The following is a 19,885-nucleotide window of genomic DNA, read 5'->3' as shown; positions in this document are numbered from 1 at the left end:
TTTATGAGGTTCTAAATGAAAATTTTGGAGAAAATATTCTATAAAGTTTTATATATGGTATCCTTTTATAAGATTATAATTTTTATTTTCATCTAAAAGGCTTATAATCTACTTCGGAGGTTGATATTCTTCACATGTGAGGAAAATGGGAGCATACTCCCAATGAAAAAAAATTTTTCTTTTCAAATGATAAAGGACTTGTAAAGCTCAGAGAAGAAGTTCAGTTAATTTAGTAGTGATTGACTAAATAAAAATGCTTTCTGCATATCATGTCTGTTTTTAACTTTTAAAACACAGGATTGTTGACAAACGGACAGGAAAAAAAAAGTTGTGCTGTCATGTCTTGCTTATTTGCATAAACATACGGAAGAAACACATTTCTGTCACCCTCTGTTGTCCTTTGACTCTTCTGTAGCTTTTATTCTTCTATTAGCTTTAATACCTTACTTCTTCATCCTCGCACTGAATAGACAAGCCTGAACTTCACTCAGTGGGGCTTGTAAGAACACGATTGGATGATGAAAGGAGAGAGTACAAGGGAATAGATGCCTCAGGTGATAAATGCTCACCTCCTACCCTTGAGTTCGCTCTGCAGAACTCAGAAAACAACGGCTGGACATGGTGGTATGCAGTTAACACACTAGAGCTAGGCAGATCCCTGGAGCTAACTGGGCTGCCCACCCAGTCTCCTTGGTGAGTTCTAGGCCAATGAGAGATGCTGTTTTAAAAACAGGGGGCAGTGGGTAACCTTACATGGCTGCTATGATCTTTGAGGTGAGGGAGTATCTTGGATATTCTTGGTGGGCCCAATATAATCACAGGGGTCACTGAAGAGAAGGCAGGAAGGCCAGAAAGTTGGAGTCAGGAGAGGAGAGGGGAGGGGGGGAGGAGGGAGAGGGGAGGGGGAGGGGAGGGAGAGGGGAGGGGGAAGAGGAGGGGGAGGGGGAAGGGAGGGGAGGGGAGAGGAGAGGAGAAATAGACCCAAAGGTTTTAGAGAGGAGAGGAGAAATAGACCCAAAGGTTTTAGACATCTCAGTAGTTGCCTAAATGTGGGCCTTAGCAGAAGAGTATCAATAAAGCCCCAGTACAGGGGAACGCCAGGGCCAAAAAGGGGGAGTGGGTGGGTAGGGGAGGGGGGGTGGGTGGGTATGGGGGACTTTTGGTATAGCATTGGAAATGTAAATGAGCTATATACCTAATAAAAAATGGAAAAAAAAGAAAACAATGATTAAAAAAAAAAAAAAAAAAACAAGGAGTGCTGGCAGCCTATAGCAGCTAGAACCCTCTGGCCACAGAAGCAGTGTAACCCACGGACACCCTGAGCTTATCCCAGTGAAAGCAGACCTTCTGGCTTTCAGAACAATAAGATAATAGATAGGGATTGACTTACACTACTCTCTCTTCATTTGCTAAAGCCTCAATAGGAACAAGTACACATGATACCCCAAGTTTCCTGAAGCTGTTCAAGAAACACATTTTTGTCATAATACCCTTCTACTCCTAGTAGCACAAAGCTAAGGAGCATCTACTCCACTCTGCTTTAAAAAAAAAAAAAAAGAAGGGGTCATGAACAAAGAACTCTAGCATGCCTGAAATGCCTCCACCCTACTGTAGCCAACATTTCACCTGCAACGTTTCTGCAGACACCAGCCTCAAACCACACTTTCATGCTGCACGCTGCAATCAGGCTGACCGTGAAGTGTCACGCCATCAAATCCTGCTCCCACGCTCTACCACAAACACTGCATCCTGATTAAGCTTCTGTTACAAGATTCAGAGCTCTACGCAGCTTGGTCGGCTTTCTAACCAGTTCTCTCTTCCCCATGTCTGAACTCCACCCAACAACAGGCTTTCTCACACTGTCCTGATGGAGGGCCTCTCTGCCCTCTGTGCTCTGACCTCGGCAGTAATATACTCCCTACCTATGTTCCGCATTCTGCTGGTGAGAACATTTCTTTCCTGGCCTATCTGAAGTGACACTTCCTCCACCACATCCCCCTCGTACTAACACTGTTCGTTTGAGGGCCATGGCCTTTGTAAAGCTAGAACCCAATAAAATACTCAGTGGTAACTTAGGACATCGATTTTATTCTCGTATCTTCCCCCTCCTGAATCGAAACTTACCAGAACTGCCATATATTTTGTGACACCTAGTTTAAGGCCGTCAAGAACTGGTAGCTTTCCTTTTGTAAGTTTTAATACCTTAATCTTGATATTTTCTCATCGGATACCCTTCTTTCAACATTTAAATCCCAGCCTTAGGGCCTCTGTGTGCAGAACCTGTTTGTTCATAAAGTATGTTTATTTCTCCACCCACGGCAGCCTTGTCTAAAAGCTCCAGGGGACTGCCACTCCTTTGTTGTAACTTTCATCATTCACGCATTCCAAACTTGCAAAAGGTCTCTAGAATCTGCTCTCATCCATCTTTGTAACGATGAAATTAAACCAGGGGACGCCGTTTCCAGGGAAAGCAAATCTTTGACTGAGGACACTTTAATAGCTTGTAGTTAAAATGATACTATTTAAGCGTCAGCTGGGAAAGGTCTACTGTGGAAACCACATTTTTCTCAATGAATGTTTTGGCAAATTAATAACACTGCCCATGAGGTGTGATAACTGCCGGTTTCACGGGCCTTCACCAGAGCCCACCAAGGGTAAGATGCTTGCACGACTGTATGGCTAAACTCTCATGTTAAGAGGTGGCCACTAGCATGCAGCAGCCACGTCCAGAAAGCAGCAAGAGGCATCCAGGGGGGAGCGTGGATGATCAGGATCATCACTCGATCATGATCGCTCCTCATGGTTATACACGTCCCTTGTTTGGGGATAAGTTTCTCAGATTCTCTAAGTCTTGATTTCCATGCCTCGAACACGAGGACCAAGTGAGGCATTATGAAAATTAGAAACAAAAAAATTAATGGATATAGGAAGCTTAATCTAGCATCCACTACTAACACGAAACTTTCAAATACAGTCAAGCAGAGTATATGCACTGAGACTCCAGAACTGTGGTAAAAATGGTAGAATCTTACACCGAAAATGTTTTAACTACACCAAAATATTCTTCCGTTTTTCTATTTTACCTTCTCAAATTTGTACTTATTGCAATTTCACTTTAAAACATTACCACCAAGTGGTCTGCATTTAAAGGAACAACGTATTTCTAACATATACTGGAATTATATACATGTGCAATATGTCTATGCATTAATACATAATTATTCATATGTATATATTACATCTGCTAGTTTAAATCATATTCCATTTTTATAATTTTTCTCTATTAATATTACTTATAAAAGTGTATTAAAATTAGTAATTGAACCAAGCTAATAATGTCAAAAATAACAAATTAAATCATAGCCTTCATACAAAAGAACTCTCTTCATTTTCACTGCCACGACTTCCTCTCCTTGGCCAGAGAAAAGACATCGCAACACTCAAGTTCTTGGCCATTTGGCCAGATGTGGCGGGTTAAACATTTGGCTGATTATTTGGGCTCTTGAGGCCAGCCATGCCCAGCTGAAACCTCTCTAGGGCTTTCTAATGATCTGATCACTGATGATCCAGAGCCAGGCTTGATTACTGAGCACATGGGGTTTCCTCTGGCAAGGTCTTGACTGGAGGGTTGTGTGTCAGCTTTTAGCTCCAAGACCAAACAGAAAATGTGTACCCTTTAACCAGAAATTCCATTTAAACATTATCCTGAAAAAAACAAAACAAGTCAAATGTACACATACAAAAATGTCCCTTGAAGCTTTCTTCCCTACTGTTAGGAAAGAAGAGGTGGTTAACAAATTAGATTTCCAAAACATGGAGTCATTAATCAGAATGAGGTACATCTTCCTATACGCCTCGACCTAGAAAGATGTATAATAAATTAAGTGAGGTGGGGGAAGTGTTAGAACAAACCAGAAGGCATGAACCCTTTTTAAATTGCATTCCAGTTTGCCTGTGGCATGAGCATCTTTTCACGTTTCAATTTGCTGCCACTACTGTGTGATGAGGGGCAAAAACAGCACCCAGGACCAGACCTACTCAAACCCCAGCTCCTCCACTGCCAACCGGTAACCCCACCTCCTCTTCCTGTCTTCCCTTCCTTCAAACGGGGATAACTTGCTCCTTCTAATCCGCTGACAAATTAAGTAAAATGCTTGGTTTAGAATAAAGTCCTTATCCACATACTTATCCTGGAGATAAATACTACATGCTTCTGCTTATAGCAGGCACCTTGAACAGCCACAGAGACAGAAAGAAGGGTGGCACTGAGAATAGGAAACCAGGAGTCAGGCCCAATGGGCAGAGTTTAAGTTCTTCAGGATAAAGTGTTCTGGAACTCTGGAGATGGACCATGTGGCTGACTACACAACAGTGTGAACATACTGTCCAAAGTCTGTCCACTTTTAAAAAGTGGAGATGGCTATCTTCGTGTTGCACTCGTGACTATAATCGGAAATACGTCCCTTCGAGCAGGACTTTGCCCAAATCTAGGGAAAGGAACTTTTAATGACAACAGATGCTAATAATATTATCGAATTATCACCACGCTGTGCCTCTTTAGGTCCGAATGGAAAGGTCTCAGTTCAAATTCTTTAAGTAATGTTATAGTGTTCACTCCAACCTCATAAACATCATAACTGAAGCTTACTTTCCCAAACTGCTTCCAGAAAAGCACAAGTTGGTTTTGGTTTGTTTGTTCTGTTCCATTGTTGCAATCTGATAACGGTAACTATCTTTGGGCAAGAGGCAGCAGGAAAGCCACAGCCTTGAACGGCCATCCCTTAACGTACAAGCAGTAACCAAGAAAACCTTCCTCACACAGACGTTCTTAGTAACATTTCCTAGAAGCCTAATCGTAGTTGGGAGGACTGACCAATAAATGTTAGTTACTACAAAAAACCACTTCTGTTTCTCCCTTTATGTGACCTGGTCTGGGCTCAACTGTGTTAAGTGGGGTTGAAGTCAAGGTATATCACAGTTTGCGTCTTGCCCTAACTGTCCAAAATTTGAATCTTTAAAAATTAAATTAAATAACACCTGGAAAAAGAACACAGTTCCCCAGGGAAGCCTGCAGCTCAGGATTTCTGAGCTCAGCCTACTTACCTCCCTGGTGGGCTAGCACTGCGCCTTTATGAGCTGATTCCAGCCCTCTGGCAGGCCCAGGAGCCGCATTCCACCTATGTACCTCAACACTTTTCCTGTTTCCTCACACCCCAAGGCTAGCGTATAATCATACCAATTACTGAAACTACAGCAGTGATAGTTAAAACCCAGGCAGAGTTGCTAAGCCCCAGGCAGGCGGATGGCCTGTTTCCTGAATGACCTGCCTCCTGCCCAACCTATACTTGGCGCCAAGTAGTTTTCCTGAGGCCAACTTGGCTGGGCTAGTGTTATGAATTTAGCAAGCAGAGTGAGGTAGCGCAGGTCTAACAGAACTCAAGGTGTTCAACCATTAGTTCATGCTTCTGGAGGAAAGACAGAAATACAGTAAGCAAAGAAGAAGCCAGGACATCAGTTACACGGGGTGGACGCAGTGCTTCCTCCATCAGCATCATCTCTTATACATCATCTCTTATACCTATTACTCAGCACACAACAGGTGCTCAATGAATGAAGTTAGTGCCACAATAAATAGAATGGTCTTAACTTCATCACCTGGACCCCACTGAATAGTATAGCATCCTGCAGGCTCTCAACTCCCATTGCTATTGATGGGTGTTGGATGGGGGCAGATAATCAGTTCAGTGAGTCATCTCTTTATAATTTTACCATTGTTTTAAAAAGTGGTTATTAATAATCCAGATTAACTGGCTTCACTGTGAAATTCTTATGCATGTATTAACATACCCTAGGCCTCTCTGTCATTCGCATTCTTTGCTATAACCCCTCTCCTTTTATTAAATGTATTTATTAATTAAATTAAATAACACCTGGGAAAAGAACACAGTTACCCAGGGAGGCCGGCAGCTCAGGATTTCTGAGATTTAGAGCCAGGCATTTTCTGGCACGAGTCAAAGAACACAAACCACAAGAAAGAAAACATCCACTTTGAGTGGAAGAACCAATGGTTTCTTACTACAGAATAGAGAGAAGTGTCTAGGACAGGCAGTAAATCCTGCCAGCTCTTGCTGCCAGCCTTCTCTTATGAAAAAGAATATCAAAATTGGCAGTGGTAATAGCCACAAATCCATGGATATTTATTTGCTATTGTCTATTTCCTTTGACCACCTCACAGGAAAAAAGTTGAATTACAACTACTGCTTTTAACAACATTTTATTCCATAAAACCAATATTAAGCAACCCCCTCACCACTAACACACAACATTTCTACTGGGTCTTTTCATTCGTCACGTCAACAGGTAAGGTAGAAAAAAAGAAGTGAATCCCAAGTCCTCCGTAGCAAAGAAAGACAAGAACAACCCAACTTCGATGAAACGGTAACTCCACGTGTATGAACGCATTTTCTTTTAAATAGTACTGTCAAGATCACACATGACTTGGTACCCTACCATATTAGTGAATTTCTCTGCTCTGATGAAATACCACGATCAAATGCAACAGAAGGAAGAATGACTTTACTTTTGCTTATGGTTCCAGAGGGTCAGAATTCATGATGGCAGAGAAGGCATGGCGGCAGAAGCAGGACACAGAGATATCACATTTCTGCCACACATAAGAAGGGGGGAGGGGAAGAGGGAGAGAGGAACTGAGGAGATGAAGAGGGAGGGGAGGAGGAGGGGACAGACTATGAAAGACTATGAGAAGTGGGGCCAGGCTATAAACCTGCAGAGCCAGCCTCCACTGGCATGCTCCTTTCAGTAAGGCATTGCAGTGCACACCTATCCAGTGCTGGTGGTAAGGAGGAAAAACAGGTGGATCCCTGAAGCTCACTGGTCAGTGAGTCTAGTTGAATTAATGAGCTGCCCAGCTATTTAAGTTAAAAAAAAATGGGGGGACTGATGTAAAAGGACACCAACGTTGATCTCTGGCCTCCATAAGCTTGTGCAAATAAGACTATGTGCATATACCCAGATGCACACATTACACACACACACACACACACTTCCAGCCTCACTGAGGCTCACCAGTCATATCCCTTATATCTATGACTCAGCAACAAGAGAAGAATGACAGGCACCTGTTTTTCTGTAGAGACTGTCAAAGCTTACTTAAGAAAATGCTTAGGAGCCGGGTGTGGTGGTGCCCGCCTTTAATCCCAGCACTTGGGAGGCAGAGGCAAAGGCAGGTGGATTTCTGAGTTCGAGGACAGCCTGGTCTACAAAGTGAGTTCCAGGACAGCTAGGGCTACAGAGAAACCCTGTCTCGAACCCCCCCCCCCCAAAATGCTTAGGAATCCTGTACTGGCTAGTTTTGTGTCAACTTGACACAGCTGGGGTTATCACAGAGAAAGGAGCTTCAGTTGAGGAAATGCCTCCATGAGATCCAACTGTCAGGCATTTTCTCAATTAGTGATCAAGGGGGAAAGGCCCCTTGTGGGTGGTGCCATCCCTGGGCTGGTAGTCTTGGTTCTATAAGAGAGCAGGCTGAGCAAGCCAGGGAAGCAAGCCAGTAAAGAACATCCCTCCATGGCTTGTGCATCACCTCCTGCTTTCTGACCTGCTTGAGTTCCAGTCCTGCATCCTTTGGTGATCAACAGCAGTATGGAAATGTAAGCCAAATAAACCCTTTCCTCCCCAACTTGCTTCTTGTTCATGATGTTTGTGCAGGAATAGAAACCCTGACTGAGACAAATCCCATGCCATTCCAATCCACTTTTAAAGCTGCACCTGTCTGCAGTTCTGTGCAGTGAGAGTCGAGGATGTACAACCACTTACACTTACACAGACTCTGACTCTCATTTTAGAACTTAGGTACAATGTGTAGATTTTCTAAACTAGGTTTAACTGGCCACCCAGTATGATGTAATGGTGGTATGAATATCAACTGTTATGATGAGCTGGATACACAATAAGCATCAATAAGTGTTTATGTGGTTATGATGGCAGGAGACCATCAAATACGCATTAAAACAATTACCAAATGCAGAATCTTCCTAAGACCCAGGAACTCATCCATCACCGATCCCTGCTTACTTTCCTGAAAGACTATGAGTTCTATACCATGGACAGCAAACAAAGATGCATTAGGATGGAGAGTAAATGAAATCATACAAATAAACTGACCTTGTAGCCTCATAACCAGCAACGATGTCCGAGCACGTCAGTCCCCTACACAGGTCCTGCTTCATGGCCCCCTTCCTCCTTCAAAGTTTAAACGTTCTGCTGATGTGAAGGGCTGATATGTTGGAACTCTTTGCAAGAGGCATGGCTGACTTCATTAAAGACTCTGGGAGGCCACCCTCCCACTCTCTCTCTCTAAACTGCAACCCTCTCCTCAAACTCTAGAACCTGAAGAAGCAAGCAAGGGCCATAACCAGGCTAGATCCAGCCGCAGATGGGCTCCCCCTTCCAAGTCTGCCTGTTCTGGAATCAGCAGAGAACATTTTTCTCTTTCACAGTTTTCTTGACTAGCTAATTTCCAAGTCACTTTCCTGGTGGCTATGCTTGTGTGTCAGTTCCTTCTTCCTGTCTGGACACCTTCTGCATGCCGCCTGTTCTCGCCTGTTCTGTCACAGATGCATGCTCGTACATTCAAAATCTTACTGAAGACTCTCATCATCTACGATGATGAAAGACCTTTTTCTCAGCATAACGTTGCCAAAGATATCAAGCTGGCATGCACACAACTGGCATTCTCAGAGCCAACCAAATCTGGTTCAATTACATCTGTTGTTTGTGAGAGCAAGTATTGCCAGTGTTGTTTTCTGGTCTGTGTAAAGTAGCAATTGCATTGGCAGTTACCTCTAAATATGCCTCAGATAACAATGTATAGAAATCTCTACATCCCAGGCCTCTGATAGGCCAGAGCTGTTAAGAACTCTCTTTATGGTGACTGTCCAATATCCTGAGCAAAGATGGTGGCTTCACAATGAAGCCAAGAACCTAAAGCTGTCAGGTACAGTTTTATGAAATTGCTACTGTTGAACCTGGTCAACTCAAGCCCAAACTGACCTTGCTTAACTTTACAGCAGTATTAAAAGGGTGTATAAAACATGAATTTACAAAAGTCCTGGCTTCCCAAGTCTTTGTCCATAAAGAGTTGAAGCTTTCTCTGATACTCCATATAATGTTTTCTTTTTTCCCCTGACACTAGACATAACACTCACTAGATTTAAACTCTTATTAATGCTTTATTTTTTGACAGAGCTAACGAGGCTATTTAGACCAACTCTTGCTAAACTTCATTTTTAAAATTCTGAAAAAGGAAGTCCTGGTCTCTTGGGATGGCCCAGTTGATAAAATGTTTGCCTTGCAAGCTTGCAGACCTAAGCTCAATCCCAAAACTCCAGATGAAAATGCCAAATGAGGAAGTACATGCTTGCAATCTCAGAGTCTTAGAGGGAGAGACAAGGATAACCCTGTTAGTGTAGCCTAACTGGAAAGCTTCAAGCCAGTGGCAGACCCTTTCTCAAAGAAAACACATGGCAAAGCTTAGGGTGATGACAGATTATCTTCTGACACACATATGCACATAAAACACACACACACAGAGAGGGGGGGGGAGAGAGTAAGAAGTTCTCAGTTAATTAATCTAAAGGAAATTGCTGTCCAGAACCTAAGTAGAGGGTAGTGTTTCTTCTTTAGCATTACTTGGGGGGAAAAGAGAAGTATCAGGACACATAACATACCCAGTGTGGAAGGTATTATAGGAGACAGCTCCCATCTTATGATGGAACCCTAGAGAATCACATCTACAAGATGAGTATGAGTCATACACCTTACTGAAGAATCTCTAAAGTTTCATGGGACATGAGCAGAACGGTAAAAAAAAAAAAAAAAGTAGGCACTGTGGTCTGAATGTGAAATGCCCCATAGGCTCAAATGTTTGAATAATTGGTCCCCAACTTAGAAAGGTTGTGGAACCATTAGGAGGTAGAGCCTCACCAGAGGAAAAGGTGCCCTTGAGTTTTTATAGCTGGCCTCACATCCTATCCTCTGCATCCTGACTATAGATGTCATGTGATGTGTGGGCTTCCTGTTTCTGCTTGCCCTCTGCTGTCAACCCTTCAGTTAAATGGAATGGTCCCATTTAACTGTAAGCCCCAGCAAACCCTTCCTCTGACAATTGTTTCTTGTCAGGTATTCAGTTACACTAATGGGAAAGGCAAACAATGCAGAAGATATGTTTGAAGAAGTTAGACCACTGCTGTGATAGACTTGACTGTGTGTCCCTAAGCCTTTGGAACTGGTTTATAGGAGGAATGTCAGAATTCTGTACGCATAGCTTGATAGGCCATTCTGGAGTGAGTTTGGAAGGAGGGCCAGAATGCCAGTAAAAAAAAAAAAGTGAAAACTACCTTCATGCATGAGCTACACAGGGAGGCAATGTTTCTACCAGGAATCCAACATTAGGCCATTCTTGGTATATCCTGACAAAGAAGATGGCTACATTCTACCAGTGCCCTGAGAACTTGCATGAGGCTGAATTAAAAAGTAATAGGTTACTTCCTTTGGCATAGGACATACAAGAGAATATAATGTTCAGTCTGTGGCATAGCTGCTGCACATGGCTCTGGTTCTGATCAACAGTGAGAAACACAGCAAAGAGACATGACAAACATGAAAGGAAAGCAATAAGCCTGTAATCAGAGGCTCACTGCTGTGGCCACGGCTGAAGTTCACTTTTCTTGGCCTGGAAATATGCTGCCCTGGACTGACAGTGGCAGAAAATGCTGGGCAGAACATTTCATCACTTTGGAACAATATCATCTTCCTATTCAGCTCAATCCAATGTGTGTGTGTATAATATGGAATATATGTGTACATATGTATGTATATTAAGACCAATACATAGCATTTTAAATACTATAGGGGAAAAGGAGGGCCCATGAGTTAGAAAAGACCCACAAGCATAGATACTATCAAATATAATCAACAGATCAGATTATAAAATAACCATGTTTACTCTGTATAAAGAAACAAAAGACCAAGAAAAAAATTTTTTCAGAGAATAAGAAATGATTCTTTTTTAAAAGCAGGATTTTAAGAAAGCATATAAAAAACCAAAATAGCCTAGTAAAGAGCCAAAAATAAAAGGGATTAAAAATAGGAAACATTTAACAGACAACTCATGATTCTAAAAAGGTCAGAGGTCATCTAACATAAAGTCACAAAATAATCAAAGGGGACAGGAAAGGAAGTTAAGATCCATGAGGACAGTAATGTGATCTAAAAGACACTCAGCAGTGACTAAGAGGGGCAGAGGAGGCAGGAAAGAGACAATATTTGAAAGAGTAATGGTTTACATGTTTCAAAAATTGACAGAAGTAGCAACCTACAGATTTGAGAATTCTGGAGACTCTTGGGAAGAATATATTTATAAAATATATCTAATCCTAGCATACTGGAAATGCAAAAAGACAAAGACTGAATGAAACTGCATGCAACCCACAGCAGGTAAAATGGTATTGTGCTCCAAGGACTGACAGACTGGCCATCAACTTCTCCCTAGCAACCATGTCAACACGGCAACAGCGGAATGGTGCATCTGTCTGCTAATAGCTAACACAACCCACATTTTATTCTGTACTCAGGAAAAAAATGTCTTTGAAGGATAAAAAGGAAAATTCATTGCAGACAACAAAAGCTAGGATATTTCATCTCTAGTAAACCTCAAAGATCTTCAGACAAAGCTGTGTGATTTCAAATGGAATATTGAGAGAGAGAGAGAGAGAGAGAGAGAGAGAGAGAGAGAGAGAGAGCAGAGAATGTGCATAAAAGTCTGAAATAATATTGTCCCTGTGCTTTTCAGGTTAACACTGATGTTGTCAAGTTAAAAAAAAAAAAAGAAAAAAAAACAGAATGAACAGCATAATAAAATTAGCATAAATCAATTGAAGGTATATGGAGATGATGCATTTGAAATACTTCAGACTTTAAAGCCCACTCTGTCATTTCAAAACTAAGAAGAGAAATACACAAATCACAAAACAAGACAGATATGGGAAAAGGATACTATGTCAATATAGGTCAAGGTCTGATGGAAAAATAGAAAACAAAGATTTTCAGACTGAAGCAAAGCCCTAGTCTATTTTTATCAGATATATCTTGAGTCAGGACAGGTGTCTTGGTCAAAAGAATAGCAACAGTCAAACATAAGGGAATCAACAGGTATGGGGCATGGGACAGAGTACATGGAGAGCTATGACCAGTCCTTCATTACCAGCAACACACAGAAGGACAGAACCAGACAGGCGGTCTGAAGGACCAGTGGGCAGGGCCACCAAACATCCTCAAACATATTCTATATTTTATTTCAAACTCAAATCCCATATTCCCAAAAAGGGAATACTGGGGGCGGGGCAGGTCTCATGGGCACCATGGTTACAGGTGTGGGGGCGGGGCAGGTCTCATGGACGCCATGGTTACAGGTGTGGGGGCGGGGCAGGTCTCATGGACACCATGGTTACAGGTGTGGGGGCGGGGCAGGTCTCATGGACGCCATGGTTACAGGTGTGGGACTCAGAAGACAACTTCATTCTTTCAGGAATGAGTTCCCTTCCATGTGGCTTTCTGGGACGGTGTGCCATTTATCAAGGACAAATGTTTTTAGCAGCTGGACTGCAGTATCTCCCAGCAATTATTTTCCTAAGAAGAGAGCAGAATATCTCTCCACAGAATATTGCTGCAGTTGTGTGGTAACTCTGAAATTTATCGTATCATTCTTTGTTGGAGCACATCAAAATTTTTACCATAAAAAGCTAAAAATAACTATCCCATTTTATCATAAAAAGCTAAAAATAACAATAGACCTGTTTCTTTCCTTTGAGATGAAAATTTTATTACATATAAATCTATGGTTTGAGCCAAGCCATTGAATGACTTACTGTTAACTGAAGACACTTATTAACATTTAATAATCTCAGGGTAATTTTTATTTGCATTACTGATTGGAAAGCTAGGATTAATTTCCTGGCCCCAAAAAATGCTAATCTCGTAGGATTTTATATAAATACACCTTTACAGTTTCTCCATTTGATTTTTTTTTTTTTAATCTTCCTAATGAAAATCTTATCTTCAAGGTGAGAATTCTGGATCTAAAATACCTAATAAGGATACCAAGCAGAATAATCTGCCAAGATAAAAACATCCTCCACTGCTTTTGTTGTTTTCCCTCTCTTATTTATATGCAGATTTGGAAGCCACCTGGTTTACAGGATGTGTCTTTTAGGCTTAAAAGCGTAAGTGAAACAAAAATATCTAATGCATGCTGTCAGCCAAAGCCCATGAGAAGTCATCGAGACTTGAGAATCATCAGCGCATGGGACTTGATTCTCCGGGAGTATAGAACAAAATAGCCTCCAATGTAGCTACGACCCTTGCAGTTTCTCAACACTGAGCAAAAAGATGCTTCATTAACATGAAAGTGTTTTCTCAAAGGCAATCACGTGCAGTTACCTGAGCCTCAGTTTCTTATTAGTACAGGCCCACCGAAGCCCCTTTCCGCCCTACACCCATATAATGGCTGTGGAAATGACAAAGACGGTCTACTGCCTGGCACCAGTTCCAAACTGATCCAATAAATGTGTAACATCAAAGCCATATCAGTATCCACTCCAGAAACGCACAGCCTCCGTCCAGCCTTCCGCTCACTGTGCCCCACAAATTATAATGGAAAGGTCCCTCCTAACCCTAAGTCTTTTAAAAATTTGTTATTATTTTTTAAATTAGTATCTGATTTGATTCCTGGGACTAAAAGTTACTGAACATAAAACAAATTCAACCCTTGGTCCTTTTGGATTGAGAGAGAGTAACCCATAAGTGACAACACCCCTTATTCCTAGAGATGGCAATTTACTGTTACTCCCTGCCCCCTCCACAGGGACACATACACCCCATACAAAGCAACTAATAAATATATCTACAAAGGAGAATTCCACTTTCCAATTCATCCTCAAAATTCTTGCTCCCTTTCAGTCTCCAAGATGAGCCTCTCTGCCATCTCCCTGGGACAAAAGAAGCAATCAGGAGAAACTGAGGTGACTGCTTATCTCCCTGCAGCCTGCCTTCCTGTTACCATGGCTGCACTGCCCTGCTTGCCTACCAGGTAACTCAGCTCTCTTACTCTCCCTTCAGTCCCCCCTTCCTTTGCTGTATTATTCTCATCAGCATACACTCACACCATCATTTTCCCTTTGTTAACCTATATGGCTTAGCTCGGCATGGTTGGTTTCAACACTAGAGAGGCAGCTGCAGAAGAAGTAGAATTCAAGAGCCCAGTCTAGCCAGAGCAAGGTAGGTGAGGAGACTCTTTCTCAAAGAATGAATGGATTTTTAACCCCATATCGATCCTGCAATTACCCCCCTCTTTTTCAGAATCTCCCTTCTGTAAGGAAGTCCCTGGGCACTCACTGTTATACTTTCTCCTCTTTTCTCTTAAGCCCTGTGATAGTGGGTGGTTCTCAATGCCCTCTTCAAATGAACTGCTCTTGACAGACACCACAGACTTGTGAGGTGTGACCCAACATCAGTACTGCTGGACACAGACGATCCTTCACACCTTCCTCTCGAGCCACAGGTTCTCCTTTAGTCTCCTTTGGTGGTGTTTTGACTCAACTGGACAGGGTCTTGGGGCTAGTTCTTACATCTGTCCTAAATCCTTTACTCTCTTGCTATTGATCTCACTATGTCTTAGGATATAAAATGCTACCTACCTCCTGAAGACTGCAGGATTTCTTTTTATAGGCCAAATCTCCCCCAAATCATCTATGCATCCATCCAGCTGTCGCTGGCAGCCCTCCCCGCCCCCATACATCTCCCAAATATTTCCCAAACTTAAAAAGATCAAAATGAAAGGCTGAGCTTACATCCCTCTCTGATTATTCTATAGCTCAGCACCTGACAACTCTTTTCATCTGTTTATTGTGGTTAAACCCAGTGGCCATTCGGAAGTCCTTATTGTCCCTCACAGTAAACAACCACGCTCGTCCAGATTATCTCTAGCAAATATTTTTGGGTCATTTCTAGAAATAGATGCAAATATAAAGGACGTGGAGGAGATGTAAGAGATCTCAGTGGGGTGACACACTAGGTCCCCGCCATGCCGGCATTCTGCTCATGTAGCACCGGATTCTGAGATTCAGGCTGAAGTAGAGTCTGCCAATGTGCATCAACGGATTGAAAGGAACCCTCTGAAACAATCTAAAGGCAAGACAAACATCCACACGCAGATCGGCGGATCTGGGTGGTGAAGGCAGGATACTTGCAACACCGCCTTCCTTTTATCCTTGAATGTTTTAGAAACCAAAAGCAAAACTTGTATTTGTAGGTTTTTATACCATCTCTTTGCATCACTTCCGCTACTGTAACCTTAGCGACCCATCCACCTGATGTCCAATCCCACCCTTACACCTCCAGTTCAAGGTGAACACAAGCCAGCAAGAGGCTGTGAAAATGTTCACTACACTGCAGCCTTCCTTGGATCGACAGTCCCCAGTGGCTCCTGACCTACAGGCAAATATCAAAGTGTTTCAGCAATGAACAAGGCATGTACAACCTGGCCACTCTGCCTGACCTCAGCTGAGCTCACACTGCCCAGTATACTCTTCACTGGGCATTTGCAATAGTTCTTCCTCCTGGAATGGGGTTTCCTAACATCCCTCAGGCCTTGGCCTAAATTTTACTCTCTGGAAATACTCCACCACCATCCCTGAATACTCATATGCACCCCTGACCCACATGTGCCCTATCTCTAGCTTTATTTTCCTTCCACTGGTTGATATCCTATAAATTTTATTTACTTATTAAGCCCTCCTTCTCCTCTAAAATATAACACAAGTTCGTTCCGGACTGCTGTACAGGTAGTAGGTGTTCAGAATAAGTGAACAATGAAATACATATTATCTTGATGACTATCGACCCTAACACTCATGCTGACTTATTTTGCATTATGGAAACATTTGCTGTGCACCAGTTGCATGCAAGCATGACCAGGTATTCAAAAAGAGTAATGTGAGGTGATTCCCTGAAGGAATTTGTAGTCTAAAAGACAAAAAGGAAACGTTAAGCAAGAACAGTGAGCTGCTATTATCAATTCTAAGCATGGTACACAAAAGAAATGTTACTTATTCCTGGAAAATGACATGCCTCCTTCATGGGCCAGGTGAGATCACACAGGTCATGATGATCTGCTTGCAGGTCTGATCTTATCTGGACATCTAGGACTGTGCCCAGCAGAAAGTAGTACTCAGTAACTCACCACAGTTTGTAACATGAGGCTGCTCTGAGTCTTGATACAGGTGCTTGTTAAAGTAAGGAGGAAGAGGGGCTCACTAGGATGGAATGGGGGGACAGCAGGGGCATAAGGCCAAGGGGCAGAGATGAGATTATACCACCTTCCCTGGAAACACAAGCCCTATTAACACAGTAACAAACAAGAGTGGATCAGGTACTCTGCATTCGTTGGTCCTCCCGATATCCTGAACAGTTTGTAACAACTGCATTGCGAGAAAGCCCCAGGAAATCCTAAGCAAAAGCTGAAACTAGTTCAAGAAGAAAGTCTCCCTAATAAAACCCATTTTGTTTCAGGTGATAATCTCCATAGTATTTACTCCTCATAACTCTCAGTAAGAGCTGACATTTACTAAGGACTTGCAATAACATTTAATTAGAACAACTATACAGCTTCATTTTAAATTTAAGGTACCATTTTAACCCACATTAAGTTTGAAGAAGCTAATGGTGAGCAGGTACATAAGTGTTAGAGACACAAAGAGAGAGAAGATACTCTGTCCCTTCCAGGTACTGACCATATGTGCTCTGATCTTTGTGCCCAAGAAAGAAACCTTTCTGTGTGGCCACAAAGGTCACGCTTTGCTGTTCAGACAAAGAATTGAGGCTTCCAATTACATACCACTTAAGAAGTCAGTAAGCCAGAAAAATCATGTTTTTTTTTTTTTTCTTATCTCAACAACCAGGCTTTAAAAAAAAAAAAAAAAAAGAAAGAAAGAAAAAGAGGAGGAGGAGAAGGAGGAAGAAGAAGAAGAGGAGAAGGAACAACAAGAGGAAGAGGAAGAGAAGGAGGAGGAGGCAGCAGCGGCGGCGGCAGCAACGGCACCATCACCATCTCCACCACATTTTATTTACCTCTTTAGACAGAAAGCTACCATCACTTCGAAGCTACCAAACTTAGTGGGTTACAAGGAAAGAGAGGGTCATAAAGTGGGGGCCATGGAGGTAGGGAGTGGATCCAGAAGTTAGGCAGGAGAATGGGATGGTAACTCTGATCAAAAGCAAAACACATGTGTGACTGTATGCAATTCTCAAAGAATAAACACACTACACGTTAAAACAAAACCTACAAGAAAGTTCCATCTACAGGCACCCAGGGATCTGACAGGAACGAAGCCCAGATAAAGCACAGGGCAGTAGTGTGTACTCTAGGGCAGAGGCAAGCCGGGAATGGTGTTTGACTAGAGATAGGTATTTGATTCACTTTCTTGATTTTTAATACTGGAAATTGGAACCGAAAAGTAATTATTTTTCCTTGAGCTCTTGCTAGGGGTTGAGCTAGGTGCTGTCTACAAATTATTTTATTAAATCCTTACAGCAGTTCTTCTAGGTTTCTGAGATTATCAGTCCTGTGTTACAGCTGAAGAGCTAATATCTGGGGGTAGACTGAGGAGGTAGTACCACTGTTATCAAGAGAAGAGATCCTGTTCTTCGGTCTAGCAAGTGACCCAGAGGCCAACATAAAGCAAGTACCCAGAAAGCGCTCACTGGCCCCTAAGGACTGGAGAAAGAGCACCGAAAGCCATACAGGGGAGGCTTTCTGATTCTGTGTATGATGCACTCAGCCAGAATTCATGTACATGCCTCAATTACTGAGGAGACAGTATTTTCTTGCTGAATCAATCGAATGGAAATGATGCATCTAACTCCATGTCCTATTTTAGAACTGAAAATGGTTCAACTTGGAACTATTTCCATGACTAAAAACTCTGACAGAAGGGAAAATAGAGCTCTTCAGGGTTTTATGTCGCCCAGGCTGTCCTTGAACCTGCTACACAGGGTTGGCCTTGATCCTCAAGCCTCCACGTCTGGAGCACAGGGGTCCTGGGTATGTGCCACGACATCCAGCTCACGTGGCACGTGGATGGAACCTGGGGCCTCACACATCCAGGCCAACACTGTAATACCTGAGGTCCGGAGAAGCATGACCCTCCATACCCAAAGGAAGACAAGACTGTGGGATGAAAAGGACAACTGAATAACAGCATCAGAAGACTTGCATTTGGCTGTTTCTTGAGACCCCTGTGACCTCATTAACAAGTGCTACCTCAGCTCTCAGCCCTTCCTCTCTGGATCCACACAGTATGGCCCAGGCCCCTTCCTGTATAGACTGAGTATTTCTCACTTAGATTCCATCCTTCTGCAGTGTCCACTCCTTGGGCCACTGCCCTGGATTTGATATAAACCAAAGTATTTCTACTATTCCCCATTCTAGCTGTTCACCTAGTCCTAGTGTCACCTCTACCCAGCCACTGAGAAGGGACAGCAGAAAGGCAGCTCACTGAGGGATCCTGAGAGAGTATGGCATCCCAGACTCACTGGTGCTCCAAGTACCTGGACCAGTAAAGGACACAGATATCACAGGAAGGCCTGGCTAAATCTTTTTGCATGATAGTCACCTGTATGGCACAGGGCTCCCTGGGCACAAACTGGTCCTTGTAATGACAGAAATTATGTTAGTCAATTGACTTGTGTGTCAGGCTGCATGCTTCAAAACTGATTCTGCTACCCCACCCGAAGCCATTATACTGTGCATATACAGAAATGGCTCCTCGCTGATTTTTAAATATAGTGCTCTTGAATCTCATTTGCTAGTTCAATCCGTACATACAGCATGAGGCCTCAGCCCGTGCACAGGAACAGTTGAACGCTCCTGTGACTCTGATCTAAATCGCTATGCCCCATGTCTGGCCACAACTCTGAACACTGGAAAAGAGGGATTTGGTATCACGCACCAAGCCCATGCTGTGTAATTGGCCCTCTATCACCACTGGGAAAATGGAGTGGGTGAGACTCTATTCTGGACTTTCTAGGAGATTCCTGTTCTCAGCTCTTCACTAGACCTTGGAAGCTTGCAAGCACCCATGCTTGCATGACCATGGGCCTTGGGTTTGGTGGTGCTATTATTGTTGATTTGGATACTTTTAATTTATCTTTATTTTTTGTTGTTGTTGCTTGACTTTCACTGTAGAGGACCGGGTTAGCCGTACAACACTCATCATCATTGGTCCCATATTCTGATAGATTTTTTTTTCTTGTAAAACATGACACAATAGCCTGGCTCTCTTGCCCAAATAGATAGAACACTAGACTTCTGGATGTACAAGGCATAATAGGTACAGCTAATAGTAGGATGACAATTTAACTTAAGTTTTATTTTCTTGACCTTTCAATGTTTGATTTTCAGTGTCTATAGTGTGTAAATTCTGGGATATGGAGGAACATAATGTCAATTCCATGTATTAATCTAGCCCCATTTTACTTCAGAAGAAGCTGAAAGATCACACGAGGCCAGGAAGATACCTACTCAAAATCCCTACTGATGCATGTCTACTAGAGAGAGATTTGTTTAATGAGCAAAATGTTTTATTAAGAAAATATTTCATGGGTTGCTATGAGATAACACCACACCGACTCTGTCCTTAAGTGAGCCACACTCAGTAACCATGGCACTTCTATGACAGCGGGCCAAGTGGGGACACTGAAACAGAAGAGCAGGTGGCCCTCGGAACTGAGAGGACACGGGCTGAGCAGG

At 42.7% G+C, this 19,885-nt stretch overlaps 1 protein-coding gene and 1 long non-coding RNA gene across 6 annotated transcripts in view; one reads left to right on the top strand and one right to left on the bottom strand.

Moving 5' to 3' along the window:
• Positions 1–19,885, bottom strand: part of Cers6 (ceramide synthase 6) — a 253,140-nt gene that overhangs the window by 133,550 nt on the left and 99,705 nt on the right. The window lies entirely within an intron of this gene.
• On the top strand, positions 12,486–14,891 carry Gm52515. Of its 2 annotated transcripts, XR_003953845.1 has the most exons (4): positions 12,486–12,758; positions 14,038–14,167; positions 14,277–14,355; positions 14,502–14,890. It is a non-coding gene; the product is annotated as a predicted gene, 52515 (long non-coding RNA). The 2 variants fall into 2 exon arrangements; XR_003953844.1 differs by having other exon boundaries at positions 12,496–12,758; positions 14,277–14,891.

Source organism: Mus musculus, chromosome 2, assembly GCF_000001635.26.
Source record: "Mus musculus strain C57BL/6J chromosome 2, GRCm38.p6 C57BL/6J".
Taxonomy (NCBI): domain Eukaryota; kingdom Metazoa; phylum Chordata; class Mammalia; order Rodentia; family Muridae; genus Mus; species Mus musculus.
This window is presented reverse-complemented; position numbering and strand designations above follow the sequence as displayed.